The 15,743-nt window shown below is 38.6% G+C and overlaps 1 pseudogene; it reads right to left on the bottom strand.

Annotated features, from left to right (window-relative positions):
• Window positions 1–1,065: 1,065 nt before the first annotated feature.
• On the bottom strand, window positions 1,066–1,190 carry LOC136407362 (small nucleolar RNA SNORA5; annotated as a pseudogene).
• Window positions 1,191–15,743: the final 14,553 nt, after the last annotated feature.

Here is a 15,743-nt window from a genome sequence, read left to right as displayed (position 1 = left end):
CACCTTTCCTTATGTTATATAGCCCATTTGAATTTTTCCTCTTAAGTACCTGTTCAAGTCTTTGGCCTATTTTGTTTATTGTCCTTTTGTTATTGATTTTTCCAGATTTCTTTATATTGATATATTCTGGATATTCTAATACAATATCTAATATTATAGTTTTCCCTCTTTTTTTTAATCTCTTCTCTGAAGTTTGTTAGCATAGTTGCTATACCAGTAACATAAACATCTTGTTTATGGCTAACATGGGCAGATTTATACTGACTTTCTATTTTCAGGAATATAGAAAATGCACTCATGATGTGTGCATGAGTTTTTCTTAATACTTTTTAACCCTCAAGGACCATTTGAAAACCAGACTCCTATGAGATAACCCAGCCACCTGAGCATGGAAAGCACACCAGTGAGTAGATTCCTCTTTCCGTTGCCCCCTCTGTCACAGCTTGCCTTCTGTGCTGTCTTCTGAACAACCTTCTCAACCCCAGGCTGTATCTAATACCCTCATCTTGTTGCCAACAGAAAGTAGCAAGAGGACAGGTGAGGAATTAGGGGCTGGTTTACTGAAGGACTTGGGGGCACCCTGGAGTGGTTCCCGTTTCTAAATCATCTCTCCTATGTGCCTGGCTGGTTGCATCAGGTGCTGCTCATCTTACAAAATGAACATCCAAAAGGGCATAAAGTTGTATTTTGAAGTCCACTAGAATCAGAGCTGGTTGCTTTAATCCAGCAGTGGAATCCCCATCAGGCAGAGAATGGGCTGATCCCGGGGCACACGGGGAGTTCAGAGACACTGCCTGGCGCCCATCACCATCCCTTTTAGGCGACTCTCCATGTCCACAGTTCCACTGGGACTGACTCCAGATAACCATTTCTTCTTTTAACCCTTCTCTCCTCCTGACCTGATCCCCGATCTGGTCTTTTTCTGTTCCTCTGTCTGAGCCACCCCTTCCTCCCTCCCTCTCAGAGGGGCTGTGGCTGGGCCTCTGTCAAGAGTACCTCCGAAACCCAGACTTCCCACCTACCAAGGTATTGTTGTGCTGCTTCTCCTGTGACCATTTTTTCCCCCCATGTCCACAGCTAAACTTATCCCCAGGTCCCAGGGCAGGAACCCAGAGCCCATGAGCGGTGGAGCTTGCTGTAGCAGCCATCTGGGCCAGCCCCTCCTGTGACCAATTTTAGAACTACTGACATGAAGTCAAGGAGCTGGGAAAATAGGTAATCATCTCTCTCCAGTCTGTGTGATCTGGCTCCAACACACCGAGGGTTGGGGGCAAACACTGGAGACTAAGCCACAGGCTTTTAGGCTGGTTATTGTCACTGTTCTCCTAGAGTCAGCTGGAAGCACTACTTCTGGGGGCCTGTATATTTGTGGTAGGTGTTTTGGAATGTTTTATAGAACTATGCCACCCTCCCTCGTTCTAATACTAATGTCTATGGATTCGGGGAATTCAACAACACCTCTTATGTGAAAATTTGTCAAATCAAACACTCCTCAAACTGGAAAAAGATGTAACCCATTTATTTTGAAATTAGGAAACTAAGGCTCAAAATGCCAAAGTGACCTACCTGCCCATGGTCCCAGAGTGTGTTCTGAAGGAAACTAAGACTAGAGTCTAGTTCTCCTGATTGTATATCCAATCCTGTGTGTGTGTGTGTGTGTGTGTGTGTGTGTGTGTGTGTGTGTGTGTGTCCATGTGTATGTATATAGGAAACTGACTGTTTAGGTTGGTTCTGGAGAGGAAACCAGAATGGCTAGGGGATTTCGGTAAGTGTTTTCAGTGTACAAGCTGTGCCACCTTTTGAAATCATGTGACTGCATTACTGACTCAGAAACTTAAAGTCCTCAGTTTTTCTTTACCATAATTTCAGTTGGGTTTTCTACAATTTGCAACTAAGGACTCCTGACTGAGCTACCTCTACTGCTATACACAGGAGTGGAGCAAAAACAGGTTTACAACTATAAGCATGTAAAACACAGTCTATTCTTGTATTATTTATTTATTTATGGTATTATTTATTGTTATTAACTTACTTTTTCCCACTCCTGCATATTTAGTTTATTTCTGTTAATGAGGCAAGTATCTGTTTCTCACATATTAAATTCTAAATGTTATTCCTTTTTACTTCCTTAGTGAGCTCTGTACCAATTTCTCTGTTTCTACCTGCTCCCTGGTGCCCTTTATTAAAGAGGTGAGTAATTAAGTGGAATTTCATTGTGGGGGGAAGGGAGACCTTAGTTATATGCTAAGTATGGCCTCCTCACTGTCCGAGAGGAAGGTAGTTAGGTGAAGCCTTCCTAGGGGATGCCCTCCACAGCATATTCCAGTTCCAGCCCATTTCCCAGAGCGTTTTGTCTCTACAGGAGTTTTCCAACAGGTAGGAATCTCCACGCACCTAGAGTGTGTCTCGCAATATCTTAGCACCTGGTGAGGGCTCCTGAAAGACAAGCTCTCATTTAGTTGCTCATTTAATGACTCTGCAGTTAGCTTGACAGTGAAGAGAATTGCAGGAAGTCAGATGGCTCCAAGGTCACAAGCTTAGTTCCATCACTTACTGGCTATGCGAGGGAGAGGAAGTTAGCCTTTCTGGCCCTATTGTCTTCATCTGTAAAATGGGGCTCCATATTATATCTGTAAAATCCTAGCTCCAGAATGGCGGTGTGGATTCAGTGAGGTAACATAGGAAAAACATTTAACTCAGAGCCTGGTGCAGAGTAAATGGCAACCCAGTGCCTCACGTGGTTAGGTCTGTTTATCTGGTCATAGGTCATTGGCCATAGTTCTGTATTCATACAACAGCTGTCTTCCGATCAAAGTGCAACTCTTCAGTGGTGCTGAACACCTTTTTAATAACGGGCTATGCTTAGTCTAGCCTTCACTTTCTCCATCTCACAATACTCTTTTAAGGTATTGGGCCAGCTGCTGGAAATTAAGATATTCAGCATTTAATTTTGTTCTAAATGTCTAAGTATTAACCATCTCCCAAGAGCTCTCTGGTATCTGGAAAAGTATTTTTCTTTGGAAAGTGCACGATTTTGTTCTCTGAATATCTTGACGTTGCCTATTCACGAAACATTTCACTTTTTGAATCAATAATTGAAATCTAGTTTCTATTTCAATGGTGAAAAAGGGCTTTCTATACTTTTTCTTTTTTAAAAATTGAGATGCAGTGACGTCACGGAAATGGCGCCGTGAACAGCGCGTCCGACAGATCTCCCCAAAATCACAACAAATTTATCAACTAGAAACAGGAAAATTTATCCTCGGAGCATTCCGGAGTTCCACACAAACTGAAAGCGAAAGGACTGTTATCATTTGAATCTGAGAGACGAAGGTGTGGAGGAAGCTACCGCAGGGACGTTCATTCAAGCCGCGAGGAAGTGCGCCTGTGGTGAGTCAGCCCACACTCGGGAGCCGCGAGCAACAGCCGTGAGCAGCAGCCGCAGGCACGCGCCCGGTTCGGTTGCAGAGCGAGCACCGCCCACACTCCGGAGCGGCGAGCAGCCGCTGGCGCTCCTGGTCCGGTTGCAGAGTGAGCACCGCTAACGTTCCCAGCGGCCCGCGCACTGCGAGTGAGAGTCGCCAGCCACCGGTGCCCGGAGCACCCCATTCGCGCGTGTACCCTGGGCATTCCACGCACCCAGAGCACCCTGCTGGCCCGCACACCCAGGGTGCCCCATCATCCTGCGCCCGGTGCGCCCCAGCCGCCAGCAGCGGGGGGAGCGGGAGAGGCCCCAGGGCGGTCTACCCTACTTGGGAGATTCTCTCCATGGGCGGGGCACCTCACCCAGCCATTCAAGCTAACAATCAAGCGTTGGGGGAGGGGCGCGCGCAGGCAGCCTGAAATACCTTCGGGAGCACAGCTGCGACCCAATCACTGAAATTAGCTTAACCCGTGAAATCTGCGCACCCTCGGTTCTAATTGATAAGATCTCTCTCAGTTCAGCGACCCAAGACAAGAGGCGTGATATTTTTTAGTGCCTCTCGCTAAAGGGGCGGGGGCAACTTCTGATTGATAGAGCCTCCATATTCAGGGATAAACGCTAACAAGAAGGACTTGGCAGATAATAAGATCTATACTACACTAGTCGCAAGCAGAGACTAGTGCCTCTTCTTCCCAACCGAAACAGGCTACAAAGTGTGGAAAGCCTGGGTTGAGAGGTCCAACTGAATGCTAAACCATCAGCCAACATCATTTTAAATGGCATAAAACTGAGGACTTTCTACCTTAAATCAGGAACAAGACAGGGTTGTCCACTCTCTCCACTCTTATTTAACGTGGTGCTAGAAGTTCTGGCCAGAGCAATCAGACAAGACAAAGAAATAAAAGGCATCCATATCGGAAAAGAAGAAGTAAAGGTATCACTTTTTGCTGATGATATGATCCTATACATCGAAAACCCGAAGGACTCCACAAAAAGATTATTAGAAACAATAAACCAATACAGTAAGGTCGCAGGATACAAAATTAACATACAGAAGTCCATAGCCTTTCTATATGCCAACAATGAAATATTAGAAAACGAACTCAAAAAAATAATCCCCTTCACGATTGCAACAAAAAAAATAAAATACCTAGGAATAAACATAACAAAGAATGTAAAGGACCTATATAATGAAAATTACAAAGCATTGTTAAGGGAAATCGAAAAAGATACAATGAGATGGAAAAATATTCCTTGTTCTTGGATAGGAAGAATAAATATAATCAAAATGGCCATATTACCCAAAGCAATATACAAATTTAATGCAATTCCCATCAAAATCCCTATGAGATTTTTTAAAGAAATGGAACAAAAAATCATCAGATTTATATGGAACTATAAAAAACCCCGAATAGCCAAAACAATCCTAAGGAAAAAGAATGAAGCTGGGGGCATTACAATACCTGACTTTAAACTATATTATAGGGCCACAATAATCAAAACAGCATGGTATTGGCAGAAAAATAGACACTCAGACCAATGGAACAGAATAGAAAGCCCAGAAATAAAACCACATATATATGGTCAAATAATCTTTGATAAAGGGGCCAACAACACACAATGGAGAAAAGAAAGCCTCTTCAACAAATGGTGTTGGGAAAACTGGAAAGCCACATGCAAAAGAATGAAACTCGACTACAGCCTGTCCCCGTGTACTAAAATTAATTCAAAATGGATCAAAGACCTAAATATAAGACCTGAAACAATAAAGTACATAGAAGAAGACATAGGTACTAAACTCATGGACCTGGGTTTTAAAGAACATTTTATGAACTTGACTCCAATGGCAAGAGAAGTGAAGGCAAAGATAAATGAATGGGACTACATCAGAATAAAAAGTTTTTGCTCAGCAAGAGAAACTGATATAAAAATAAACAGACAGCCAACTAAATGGGAAATGATATTTTCAAACAACAGCTCAGATAAGGGCCTAATATCCAAAATTTACAAAGAACTCATAAAACTCAACAACAAACAAACAAATAAAAAAATGGGAAGAGGACATGAATAGACACTTCTCCCAGGAAGAGATACAAATGGCCAACAGATATATGAAAAGATGCTCAGCTTCATTAGTTATTAGGGAAATGCAAATCAAAACTACAATGAGATACCACCTCACCCCTGTTAGATTAGCTATTATCAACAAGACGGGTAATAGCAAATATTGGAGAGGCTGTGGAGAAAAAGGAACCCTCATTCACTGTTGGTGGGACTGTAAAGTAGTACAACCATTATGGAAGAAAGTATGGTGGTTCCTCAAAAAACTGCAAATAGAACTACCTTATGACCCAGCAATCCCTCTACTGGGTATATACCCCAAAACCTCAGAAACATTGATACGTGAAGACACATGTAGCCCCATGTTCATTGCAGCACTGTTCACAGTGGCCAAGACATGGAAACAACCAAAAAGCCCTTCAATAGAAGACTGGATAAAGAAGATGTGGCACATATACACTATGGAATACTACTCAGCCATAAGAAATGATGACATCAGATCATTTACAGCAAAATGGTGGGATCTTGATAACATTATAAGGAGTGAAATAAGTAAATCAGAAAAAAACAAGAACTACATGATTCCATACATTGGTGGAACATAAAAATGAGACTAAGAGACATGGACAAGAGTGTGGTGGTTACCAGGGGTGGGGAGAGGGAGGACAGGGGGAGAGTTAGGGGGAGGGGGAGGGACACAGAGAACTAGATAGAGGGTGGCGAAGGACAATCTGACTTTGGGCGAGTGGTATGCAACAGTAATCTAATGACAAAATAACCTAGACATGTTTTCTTTGAATATATGTACCCTGATTTATTAATGTCATCCCATTACCATTAATAAAAATTCATTTAAAAAAAAATAAAAAATAAAAAAAATAAAAAAAAATAAAAAAAAATTGAGATGCAATTAACATATAATAACACTGTATTAGTTTTAGGTGTACAATATAATTATTTGACATGTGTATATTGTGAAATAATTACCATAGTAAGTTTAGTTAACATTCAAACCATATCGGTACAAACTTTTATATTGTGATAAGAATTTTTTTTTTTTTTCATTTTTTCTGAAGCTGGAAACAGGGAGAGACAGTCAGACAGACTCCCGCATGCGCCCGACCGGGATCCACCCGGCACGCCCACCATGGGGCAACGCTCTGCCCACCAGGGGGCGATGCTCTGCCCATCCTGGGCGTCGCCATGTTGCGACCAGAGCCACTCTAGCGCCTGAGGCAGAGGCCACAGAGCCATCCCCAGCGCCCGGGCCATCTTTGCTCCAATGGAGCCTCGGCTGCGGGAGGGGAAGAGAGAGAGAGAGACAGAGAGGAAAGCGCGGCGGAGGGGTGGAGAAACAAATGGGCGCTTCTCCTGTGTGCCCTGGCCGGGAATCGAACCTGGGTCCTCCGCTCGCTAGGCCGACGCTCTACCGCTGAGCCAACCGGCCAGGGCATGATAAGAATTTTTAAGATCTACTCTCTTTGCAGCTTTCAAATATGTATACAATACAGTAGTAACTATAGTCATCTTGCTGCAAATTTCATTCCAAGGACTTATAACTGAAGGTTTGTAACTTTTAAATACCTTCACCCATTTTGCCCACCCTCCATCACCTGCCTATGATTACTACCAATTTTTCTGGGTATCTATAAATTCAGGATTGTTTTTAAATTCCACATGTAAGTGAGATTTTATAATACAATTCTGCATCATTTAATGACAGGAATATCTTCTGAGAAATGTGTTGTTAGATAATTTCATCATTGTGCAAACATCATAGAGTGCTCTTACACAATTCCAGATGGTACAGCCTACAACACACTCAGGCTATATGGTACAGGCTATTGCTCCTAGGTTACAAATCTGTACAGCATATTACTGTAGATAATTGTAATGCATGCACTACCATGTTAAAACAGCTTTGATGTCTCTAGGCCATAAGAATCTCCATTGTAATCTTTTTTTTTTCTTTTTGAGAGAGAGAGACAGGGAGAAGGTGAGAAGCATTGATCTACAGTTGCTTTTACTTTAGTTGTGCATTGATTGATTCTCATATGTGTCTTGACTGGGGCAAGCCTGTTTCCTCTTATTCAAGCTAGCAACCTTGGGTTCTTCATGTTAGTAACCTTTAGGCTCAAGCTGGTGAGCTTTGGAATCATGTGGACAATTCCCATGCTCAAGCCAGTGATCCTGTGCTGATAAGCCTGCGCTCAAAGCCAGTGACTTCAGGATTTCAAACCGATGACCTCAGTGTTTTGGGGTGACACTTTACGCCACCACCATTATAATCTTATGGTACCACCATTGTACATGAGGTCTGTCATTTACTGAAATGTTGCTATGTAGTGCATGACTGTATTTCTTTCTCTGTCTGACTTACTTTACTTACTATAATACCCTCAAGGTCCACTCATATTATTGTTGCAAAATGGCAGGATTTTCTTCTTTTTTATGGTTGAATAATATTCTAGTGTCTGTGTATATGCATGTAGCACATTTTCTTTCTTTTTTTATTATTATATTTTTATTTTAGTGAGAAGAGGGGAGGCAGAGAGACAGACTCCTGCATGTGCCCCAACTGGGATCCACCAGCAGGCCCACTTGGGGGCGATGCTCTGCCCATCTGGAGCCTTTGCTCTGTTGCAACCAGAGCCATTTTAGCACCTGAGGCAGAGGCCACTGAGCCATCCTCAATACCTGGGCCAACTTTGGTTCAGTTGAATCATGGCTGCAGGAGGGGAGGAGAGAGAGAGAAAGAAGCAAGAAGGGGAGGGGTGGAGAAGCAGATGGGCATTTCTCCTGTGTGCCCTACCAAGAATCGAACCTGGGACTTCCACATGCTGGGCCGACACTCTACCACTGAGCTGGCTGGCCAGGGCCTCTAGTTTTAATTTTTTGAGGAGTCTCCATACTGTTTTCCAATTTACGTTCTCATCAATGGTGCACAGTTTCCTTTTTCTTCACATTCTCCCCAGCACTTACCTCTTTTTTTAAAATTAATTAATTAATTTATTTATTTATTACAGAGACAGAGAGTGAGTCAGAGAGAGAGATAGACAGGGACAGACAGGAACGGAGAGAGATGAGAAGCATAAATCATTAGTTTTTCATTGCACGTTGCAACACCTTAGTTGTTCATTGATTGATTTCTCATACGTGCCTTGACCACGGGCCTTCAGCAGACCGAATAACCCCTTGCTGGAGCCAGCGACCTTGGGTTCAAGCTGGTGGGCTTTTTTGCTCAAACCAGATGAGCCCACGCTCATGCTGGTGACCTCGGGGTCTCGAACCTGGGTCCTCTGCATCCCAGTCTGACGCCCTATCCACTGCGCCACTGCCTGGTCAGGCACCTCTTGTTTTTTTTATAATAGCCACTCTAACAGCTGTGAGGTGTCACCTCACTGTAGTTATTTGTATTTGTTTGCATTTGATTAGTGATGTTCAGCACCTTTTCATGGACCTATTGGCCATTTGTTTGTCTTTTCAGAAAAATTCAGTTTCTCTGCTCATTTTTAAATCAGATTATTTTTTAATCTATTGAGCTGTGTGAGTTCTTTATATATTTTGGATATTAAGCCATTATCAAATACATCATTTACAAGTATTTTCCCATTCAGTAGATTTCCTTTCTATTTTGTTGACGGTGTCCTTTGCTGTACTTAAGCATTTTAGTTTGATGTAATCTCAGTGGTTTATATTTGCTTTTGTTGTCATTCCTTTTGGTGTCAAAACCAGAAATATCATTACCAAGACCAATGTCAAGGAGCTTTCCTCCTATGTTTTTTTCTAGGAGTTTTGTGATTTCAGATTTTATGTTCAAGTCTTTGGTTTTATTTTTAGTTGATTTTTCCATATGATATAAGATAGTGGACCAGTCTCATTCTTTTGCATTTGGCTGTTCAGTTTTCTAAACACCATTTATTGAAGAGACTATCCTTTGACCATTGTATATCCTTGGCTCCTTTGTTGTAAATTAATTGACTGTGAATGTGTGGGCTTATGTCTGAGATCTTTATTTAGTTCTGTTGACCTATGTGTCTGTTTTTATGCTATTTCCAAAACAGAAACAGAGTTTTGATATGCCAAAAATGGATGCCTCCAACTTTGTTCTTTTTTTTCTCCCTAGATTTCCAGGGCCAGTTATTGCTTGAGCACTAGGAAGTGAGAACTGACTGAGGCATGGGAAACCTCCAAGCTCTAACTTTTGACTCTGAGCTTCCTCCAGAGGTGAAATCTAGATCAAGAGTCATAAGGGTTTCTTACTTTTCTACACTTGTTTTGTCTTCTGGTGCCTGTATAGCATCATCCATTCAATTCAATTTATTCTCAAATGCTAATTAACTTATTTTTCATACATTAACATTTTCTTTTTATTCTTTTTCAAAAATTTTATTCCCATCCTCCACTCCCTCCTCTCTGGCAACCATTAGCTTATTTTCTATATATATGTGTCTGTTTCCATTTTGTTTGGTTTATTCATTTGTTTTATTTTTTAGACTCCACATATTAGTAAAATCATATGGTATTTGTGGTATTTGTCTTTCTTTGTCTTATTTAACTTAACATAATATCCTCTAGGTACCTTGATGTTGTCACAAATGGAAAGATTTCATCCTTTTTTTTATTGCTTAATAATATTCTTCTTTGTGCGTGTGTGTGTGTGTGTTTACCTTAGATAGATAGAGATGAGCATCTAGGTTGCTTCCTTATTTTGGCTACTACTAGTAATGCTGTAATATATACTAGTAATTACTAGTATATATTTATTATATATATATACTATTAGTATTATATAGTATATAGTATAGTATATACTATATAGTATTATATATAGTAAATACTAGTATATATTGCTATTAATTACTAGTATAAATCTTTCCAAATTATTATTTTTGTTTCCTTTGGATAAATACCCAGAATTGGAATTGCCAGAGCATATGGCAGCTATATTTTTAATTTCTATAGTTTCTACATTAATTTATAATCCCTCTGACAATGCACGAGGGTTCCCTTTTCTCAACATCCCCACTAGCATTTGTTATTTGTTTATTTATTAATGATAGCCATTCTGATAGGTGGTTTTAATTCGCATTTCTCTGATGATTAATGATGTTGAACATCTTTTCATATGTCTGTTGGCCATCTGTATGTCCTCTTTGGAGAAGTGTCTATTCAGGTTCTCTGCCCTTATTTTAACTGGATTGTTTGTTTGTTTTAGTGTTAGGTTGTATGAGTTCCTTATATATTTTAGGTATTAACCCATTATCGGGTGCATCATTGGCAAATATCTTCTTCCATCAGTAGACCTGTCTTTTCATTTTCTTGATGTTTTCTGTTGCTCTGCAAAAACTTTAGTTTAATACTGTTCCATTTGTTTATTTTATTTTATTTGTTTTTGTTTGTTTCCCTTGCCTGAATATACATATCCAAAAATACATTGCTAAAAATGATGTCAAAGAATTTACTACCTGTGTTTTCTTCTAGGAGTTTTATATTGATAGTTTCAGGTCTTAACATTTAAGTCTTTAATCCATTTTTAGTTTATTTTTGTATGTGGTATAATAAAGTGGTCCAATTACATTTTTTGCATGTAGCTCTTCAGTTTTGCCAACAGTCTTTATTGAAGAGACTATCTTTACCCCATTGTATATTCTGGCCTACTTTGTTGTAGATTAATTTACCATATAAGTGAGAATATATTTCTGGCCTCTCCATTCTGTTCCTATATATCTGTTCTTTTACCAGTACCATACAGTTTTGATTATTATAGCTTATAGCATAGTTTATTTCAGGAATATATGATACTTCCCAATGTTCTCAAAATTTCTTTGGCTATTCTGGGTCTTTGTGGTTCCATATACATTTTAGGATTAGGTTTTAATAGAGATTTCACTGAAATTATATATTGCTTTAGGTAGTAAAGATATTTTAACAATATTAATCCTTTCAATCCATGAACAAGGTATATCCTTCCATTTATTTGTATCTTGTTCAGTTTCTTTCTTCAATGTCCTATAGTTTTCAGCATACAGCTCTTTCATATCTTTGATTAAATTTATTCCTTTGGTCAGGGCACAAACCAAAATATGCATGATGGAGTGGAAGAACAAATGCTTCCCTTCCCCCTCCCCTCTCTCTCCTTTCCTTTTTCTGTCTCTCTAAAAGTCAATAAAAATTAAACCCTGGCTGGATAGCTCAGTTGGTTGGAGCATTAACCCAGAGCATGAAGGTTGCCGGTTTGATCCCCAGTCAGGGCACATACAGGAGCAGCTCAATGTTCCTGTCTCTCTCTCTCCCTTCCTCTCTCTCTGTCTCTCAAAAAAAAAAAAAAAAAATCTATTCCTAGATGTTTTGTGTTGTTCAGTACAATTGTCAGTGGGATTATTTTCTTAATTTCTCCTTCTGCTTGTTCGTTATTAGTGTATAGATATGCAACAGGTTTTATACATTGATTCTGTATCCTGCAACTTTACTGAATTTATTAATTCTAATAGTTTTTCAGTTGAGTCCTTAGGGTTTTCTATATGTACTAATATGTTGTCTGCAAATAGGAAGACTTTTACTTCTTTCTTTCTGATTTGAATGCCTTTTACTTTTACCTTTTATTTTCTGTCTAACTACTGTGTCTATGACTTCTCATATCATATTAAACAGAAGTGGTGACAGTGAGAATTTTTGTCTTGTTCCTGATCTTAGAAAAATGTTTTCAACTTTTAACCTCTGAGTATGATATTAGCCATGCGTTTGTCATATATGGCCTTTATTATGTTGAGATATGTTTCTTTTATACCAATTTTGTTGAGGATTTTTTATCATAAAAGGATGTTGAATTTTATCTAATGCTTTTTCTGCATTGGTTGAAATGATCATATGGTTTTTACCCTTTCTTTTTTTATGTGATTGATATACAGATGTTAAACCGTCCTTTCATCTTTAGGATGGATGATCCCACTTGATTGTGGAGTATACTCCTTTTGGTATATTGTTGAATCTGGTTTTCTAATATTTTGTTGAGAATTTTTACATCTATGTTCATCAAAGATATTGGCCTATAGTCTTCTTTTTTTGTAATGTCTTTGTTTGCTTTTAGTATCAGGGTAATACTGAACCATCAGGGTATACTGGCCTCATAGAATAAGTTTGGAAGCATTCCTTCTTCCATTTTTTTGGAAATAGTTTAAGGAGAGTTATTAGTACTTTTTAAAATATTTAGTAGGTTTTACCTGTGAAGCTCTCTGGTTCTAGACTTTCATTTGATGGGTGGTTTTTGATTACTGCTTCAATTTCATTGCTAGTAATTAGTCTATTTAGATTTTATATTTCTTTCTGGTTCCATCTTAGAAAATTATATATAAATATACATACATATACACACACACACATATATATATACATATACAAATATATATGCATATATATGTATATATATGTCTAGAAATTTATCCATTTCTTCTAGATTGTAAAATTTTTGGCAAATAACTTTTCATAGTATTTTTAGTGAATACTAAAATACCTTTGTATTTCTGTTTTGTCAGTTGTAACTTCTTTCATTTATGATTTTATTTGGGCTTTTTTTTTTTCTTGATGAGTTTGTCTACAGGTTTGTCACATTTGTTTGTTTTTTCAAAGAGTCAGCTTTTGGTTTCATTGATCTTTTCTATGTTTTTGAAATTTCTATTTAGTTTATTTCCACTCGGCTCTTAACTATTCCTTTCCTTCAGTTTACTTTGGGTTTTGTTTGTTCTCCTTTTTCTAGTTCTTCTAAGTGTAGTGTTAGAGTGTTCATTTGGGATTTTTGTTTTTTGAGGTAGGCTTGTATAACTAAGAATTCACTCTTAGAACTATTTTTGTTGTACCCCATAAATTTTCAAAAGTTGTGTTTTCAGTTTTGTTTCAAAATAGTTTTTGACTTCTGCTTTGATCCATTGCTTGTTTAATAGCATGTTGTTTAGTCTTCACATATTTGTGTTTTTCTCAGTTATTTTCCCATAGTTGAGTTCTAGTTCCATGCCATTGTGGTCAGAAAAGATACTTGATATGATTTCATTGTTCTTGAATTTATTGTAGCTTATTTTGTGACCTAATATGTGAGCTATCCTGGAGAATATTCCATGTGCACTTGGGAAAAATGTATATAGTATGCAGTTTTTTGGATGAAATGTTATAAAAAATGTCTTATGTCAGTATGATCTGATGTGATATTTAGGGCCATTACACGTATTCCCTTATTAATTTTCAATCTGGATGATGCATGCATTGATGTGAATGGGGTATTAAAACCCCCTGCTATTTATGTATTACTATAGATTTCTCCTTTTATGTCAATTAATAATTCATTTATATATTTAGGTGCTCCTAATTTGGGTTCATAGATATTTACAATTTTTATTTCCTCTTCTTAGATTGACCCCTTTATAATTATGTAATGTCTTTTCTTTTGTTGCTTTTTTGTTTTAAGGTCTATTTGTATAAGTATTGCTAACCCAGCTTTCTCTTCTAGCATGAAATATCTTTTTTCATCTCTTCACTTTCAGTCTATGTGTGTCTTTCAATTTAAAGTGAGTCTCTTGTAAGCAGCATGTAGATGAGATGGGTTATGTTTTTTTTTAAAGTTATAATTTTTTTTTTTTAAGAGAGGCAGAGAGAGAGAGACAGAGACAGGAACATATTTTTATACATATTTTATAACTCAATAAAGATGATTAGAATTTTAAATAAAAATAAAACATTCTTTCTATTAAAAAGAGAAAAATATAACTGGAATCAGACTACCAGGTCTGAATCCCAGCCTTTTAACAGATTAATCATGTGATTTTGATCAAGTTAATTAATCTCTGTGGGTATCTCAGCCTCCAATTCCTCATCTATAAAGTGAGGATAAAACTGTTTCTGCCTGACCTGTGGTGGCACAGTGGATAAAGTGTCAACCTGGAAACGCTGAGGCTGCTGGTTCAAAACCTTGGGCTTGCCTGGTGAAGGCACATATGGGAGTTGATGCTTTCTGCTCTTCCCTCTTCCCTCTCTCTCTCTCTCTCTCTCTCTCTCCTCTCTATAATGAATAAATAAAATCTTTTTGATGCTCAGCTTCATTAGTTATTAGAGAAATGCAGATCAAGACTACAATGAGATACCACCTCACCCCTGTTAGATTAGCTATTATCAACAAGACGGGTAATAACAAATGTTGGAGAGGCTGTGGAGAAAAAGGAACCCTCATACACTGTTGGTGGGAATGTAAAGTAGTACAACCACTATGGAGGAAAGTATGGTGGTTCCTCAAAAAACTGCAAATAGAACTACCTTATGACCCAGCAATCCCTCTACTGGGTATATACCCCAAAACCTCAGAATCATTGATACGTAAAGACACATGTAGCCCCATGTTCATAGCAGCACTGTTCACAGTGGCCAAGACATGGAAACAACCAAAAAGCCCTTCAATAGAAGATTGGATAAAGAAGATGTGGCACATATACACTATGGAATACTACTCAGCCATAAGAAATGATGACATTAGATCATTTATAGCAAAATGGTGGGACCTTGATAACATTATACGGAGTGAAATAAGTAAATCAGAAAAAAACAAGAACTACATGATTCCATACATTGGTGGAACATAAAAACAAGACTAAGAGACATGGACAAGAGTGTGGTGGTTACCAGGGGTGGGGGGAGGGAGGACGCAGGAGGGAGGGAGGGAGAGATTTAGGGGGAGGGGGAGGGGCACAGAGAAAACTAGATAGAGGGTGACAGAGGACAATCTGACTCTGGGCGAGGGGTATGCAACATAATTTAATGAGAAGATAACCTAGACATGTTTTCTTTGAATATATGTACCCTGAATTATTAATGTCATCCCATTAACATTAATAAAAATTTATTAATAAATAAATAAATAAATAAATAAAATAAAATAAAATAAAATCTTTTTAAAAAAATTTAAAAAAATGTTTTCTTATAATACAGTGTGTCCGTAAAGTCATGGTGCACTTTTGACCGGTCACAGGAAAGCAGCAAAAGACGATAAAATGTAAAATCTGCACCAAATAAAAGGAAAACCCTCCCAGTTTCTGTAGGATGATGTCGCAGCATGTGCACATGTGCAGATGATGACGTAACACCGTGTATACAGTGGAGCAGCCCACGGCCATGCCAGTGGAGATGTGGATGGTATAGAGGAAAGTTCAGTGTGTTCTGTGGCTCACTAAATTCGAATCCATGACCAAAATGCAACATGAATATTGGCGTGTTTATA

Source organism: Saccopteryx leptura, chromosome 5, assembly GCF_036850995.1.
Source record: "Saccopteryx leptura isolate mSacLep1 chromosome 5, mSacLep1_pri_phased_curated, whole genome shotgun sequence".
Lineage (NCBI taxonomy): Eukaryota > Metazoa > Chordata > Mammalia > Chiroptera > Emballonuridae > Saccopteryx > Saccopteryx leptura.
This window is presented reverse-complemented; position numbering and strand designations above follow the sequence as displayed.